Here is a 4,699-nt window from a genome sequence, read left to right as displayed (position 1 = left end):
ACAAGAACTGGCAACAGAGTTTGATCAACTTGATTATGTTACCTTGTAGCCGATGATCATGCTGGCAAATTTTACATATGTATCTTTAATGGTGTTGATCCTCATCAACCTTCCATCATGGGTTGCGCTAGTGAGCTTTTCAACCTCAGTGTTGGAGATCTTCTTCCCAGGTTCCTGCTCGACTTTGGGTAAGCCGGTGACTGCCCAAATCGCTTCTTTGGTGATCATGTAAGGCCAATCCAGCCAGATGAATTCATTATGGACCCTGCTAAGAACACATCTAATCATTTCATCCTTGAATTCTGGTATGTATAGGATTCCGGTTAATCCTAGGTCTTTAATGATTTGGAATTCCGGCTTGATTGTTCCGAAGCTGCCCAGTATCACAGATTGATACATTCCCTTAATTTCTTTAGTGCCAAAATCCTCCAAAATGCAGTGAATGTAAGCCTCGACATCTTCCACATAAACTACGCCATCGGGAACCCTTGAAAATACGCTAGTAGAGTCTTCCTTCTTTGCTATTTGAGGAACTTCCTTGAAAACAGGTCCGAGCCTATCCTTAACCTCAACAACAGTGGGATTTGCAATGAGTAGGAGTAGATGATGATCCGGATGCCATTTCAAAGAAATACCTGGATAATGATTGTCGGTTTGAAAGATCTTGATCACTTCTAAGATAACTACTGGAAATCTTTAGAATGCCTTTGCTCGCTTTTGATCGCCTACGATTCGCTTTTGCTTCGCTCTGGTTTGCTTGAGTGCTGGGTGAGTGAAAATGAGTGGATTTTCCCTTTTTATCAGCGAGTAAACCCTAATTCTTCATTGACATAAATACTTAGCGGTGCGCCCTACCAGATGTTGTTTTCACAGTTTTATACCAAATAAACCTTCATTAATGATCAATACAGCTTTCTAGATCTCTTTCCAGATCTCTTATGGGGAATATGCAAGATTTGCAATGAATTTGCCAACCCCTAAGGCATCTGCCTCAGATACCGGTTGAATTTCCTGCTGGTGCAGGAATGCTTTGTTCTACCAGTGGAGTTACTAGTGCAGTTACTAGTGTAGTTGCATCTCCACTTGGTTCTTCAGACTTTCTAACCCATCTCTTGGTGTGAAGTTGATGCAATTCATCTACCTTATGCTTTCCTTTCTCATTTGCTTTGTCATTGCTAACCGGTTTAGTTTTGCTTCTACAATACTTAGCAATATGACCTATTTTGTTGCATGCATAACATGTAACATTGTTTTTTTTGAATTGCTTTGCTATATCTGTTGTCATTCCTTGATCTGCATTGATTAGCCAAATGTCCAAACTTTCCACATGCATGACACTTAAAATTCATTCTACAATCTTTTGACTTATGACCATATTTCTTGCAATTTGTGCATTGACCAGGAACTGAATTATAGTTTTGATTTGCTCTATTTCTACATTGTTTAGCCATATGCCCAATTTTATTACAAACAAAGCATCTACCATTGAATTTGTAAGCATTAGATTGCCTTATCGGTTTCCTCTGGTCTGATGAGTTCTGCATATTGGTTGTCTGATCTTTATTTGCAGTACCAGAGCTTTCGCCTTGTTCAAATCCAAGTCCCCTAGAATCTTCATTCTACCTTTGTCTTTTCAATAAATCATCCAGTTGTGCAACATTAATCCTGAATTTTTCTTTATACTCACCTGCAGTAGTCAGATCATTTCTCAGAGTTATTATTTGTCTTTCAAGCTCTTGTTCATTATTTCGAGATTGTACCAGATTAGTTCTCAACATATCATTCTCATGAGCCAATCTGCCACATTCTTCAAATTTGTTCTTCAAAGATACAACAAGATTTTCTTCCTTCTTCTTTCTGTCCTCAATATCTTTTGACATCCTCATAGTTAGGTCTTGCATTTCATTCTTCATGAGCATGTTTGCTTGACTCAGTTTCTGACATTGTTCCTTAAGTGCATTTTTCTCTTCATCATCCTGGTTTTGCAAAAGTTCCTTCCTCTTAGCTTGAGCAGATGATAACCTTTCTTGCAGAACAAGAATGAATTCATTAGTAGAATTCAATTCATCTCGCAGGTTTAAGTTCTTCAACCTTTCAACATCATAATCCTCAAGTGCCATCTCGAGTTACTTCTCCATAGCCATGTTCAATGATTTCGATTTTAGGATCTTCCTCAAGTTGTTAAACTTCCTCCAAGGCACCAGGCTTTGATACCAATTGTTGGAATAGAAGGAATCCAAGAACACTGAGAGGGGGGGGGGGGGGGTGAATTCTGCCGGTGATATAAGATTTTACCTTATTATAACATACGCATATAAACCGGTAAATGAAGAAACATATAACATGAAGTAAATAAACCAGCCACATGAATGAACACCATAACACACTGATTTTTATACGTGGAAAACCTCAATGAGGAAAAACCACAGTGGGATTTGTGACCCACAATATCAATTCACTGGCCATATGAAAGATATTACATAGCATGAGGGCCTGCACATGCAGGATGGTACACTGCTCAACACAAAAGAGTCTCACTGACTACAGGCTTCTGTTGAGATAAAACAATAATGGTGAACTCACAAAATGTAGCTGCAATGCCAAAAAGAGTTCTGGTTATAGCTTTGTTCTGTACCGGTTCAAAAACCCTAAACCCTTTTATCGGTATCTCCTTTCCTCTAAGAAAGCTTTACAAACCATCCACTGATCATTGCATGATATTACTTTCGCATACAAATGATCTACATACATATCCTTTGCATCACGTTGTTCTACTTACTTGTCCTATTTCAAAATGACCTAATAAACTGACTTATATACCTTTTACAAACAATATGCCTTATGTTGGCTTACAACACGTTACAAAAGATATTCAATGTCGGCTCTATACAATAATTGCAAAATGATTTTACAAATAAAACCTTTCGGATCCCAAACTGATGTTGGCTTCACTGAAGTGTTGAATGCCAGTGCCGGTGCCTGTGTCGGTTATGACCCTAATTACTGCAATGCCGGTATTTGCCGGTGTATGCCTCCAATATCGGTATTTATCGGTATATGCCTTCTATAGAATCTTATTGCCGTCATTGACAACATATGAATCCAATGAGTGTCAATTGCCAACATATATGACATAGAAACTGGAGTTAAGGCACTGAATGGACCCAGATGGGAGATGAGGGGGAGACGCACGAAAGTAGGGGCACAAACATGAGGTGTAAATTGGCTCAGTGACAATTTATGACACTACAACAAGTAACACTTATGGTAACACATTATAGGCTACTTTCTAGATAGTTGTAACCTTGAACACACTTTATCGGCACAAGAGCATGGTCTCAAACAAGTCAAATTTAGAGAGATATTAACAAACAATAGGAATATAATTACAACATATAATGGTTGAAAATTTCCCACGAGTCAAATAAATCTCCTAGTAAGCATTGAGCTGTATAATATTTGATCCATCTTTGCATTTAAATGATATAATAGTGTCATGCTTTGTAATAAGGGATTTAAAGTACCTAGCATGCTAGTTGCATGTATCGTATCTATATATAACTAGCATAGAGAATATCATGGTGCACATTATGATCATTTGGATAGAGTGATTCTACTATGTGTTGGCCAATATCCAATGTTAATGTGTAATTTATGGGTGGATATTGACTTAGGTAGTGGAGTAATTGATACTATAAAAAATATAATTTATGGTTAAGGTACTCAACAACAAGAGTTGCTTGTTTGTATGATTGTGAGCATATAGAATCTCATGTTGTTGATTATGATCATTTGGATAGACTGGTTCTACTATGTGTTTTCCAATATGCAATATTAATTTGTAATTTATGGGTGGATATTGACTCAGTTAGTAGAGCACTTGGTACTGTAAAAATGTAATTTATGGTTAAGGTACTTAACAATGAGAGTTGCTAGTGTGTATGATTGTAGAATTTGATAATTATGTGGGTATGGGATGAAGCTTTAATGATCCAAAGTTTGTCTTTCTTCCACCTATTACAAGAGGTAGTTGTACTCAAATCCCCATCAAGAAGATATGGGCTTTAAGTATACACAAGTCATAAGGGCTAATGTTGGAAAGGACCACAATAGACATTGATGATGTGGAGAAGGTTGCTTTAACATTCGCCGCTATCTCTAGAGTTAAATCTCTCAAAACATTATTGTAAAATAGAAAATCAAATTATGTAAACAATAGAAAAAATGAAGAGATACAATTGCAAACTTCCTTTCGAAGTTGATCCTTATAGGGAAACACCCAACACATGTACATTTTGCCTTGCTTATAGTTGATTGTGATAAATTAACATGTTGCTTAAAAACGGAGTTCTAGTTTTATTCATTTATTGTTTGAAATATGATAATTAAACTTACAAGAATAATTTATCTTTCATCTATGTATTGTCCATATGATTATAGTACATGTTTTGATTGTTAAATCCTTTACTCAATTTTTATGTGTCTATCCTCTCAACTATTTCATAACAAATTTTTAGATTTTACTTAATTATAATAAATTTACTTTAATAATGATTTCCTATGCACCAAATGCCTTTTTCTTTTCAATGCAACAAATTAATACAAATGATATTGCCACCTTGTTTTTTCTGTACATAGCTTTAAAAACAAAAAATAAATACTTGTCAATTACAAAATAAAACTATGATGCCACACTTGG

This window comes from Cryptomeria japonica, chromosome 9 (assembly GCF_030272615.1).
Source record: "Cryptomeria japonica chromosome 9, Sugi_1.0, whole genome shotgun sequence".
In the NCBI taxonomy this organism is placed as follows: Eukaryota; Viridiplantae; Streptophyta; class Pinopsida; order Cupressales; family Cupressaceae; genus Cryptomeria; species Cryptomeria japonica.
Note: the sequence above shows the minus strand (reverse complement) of the source record.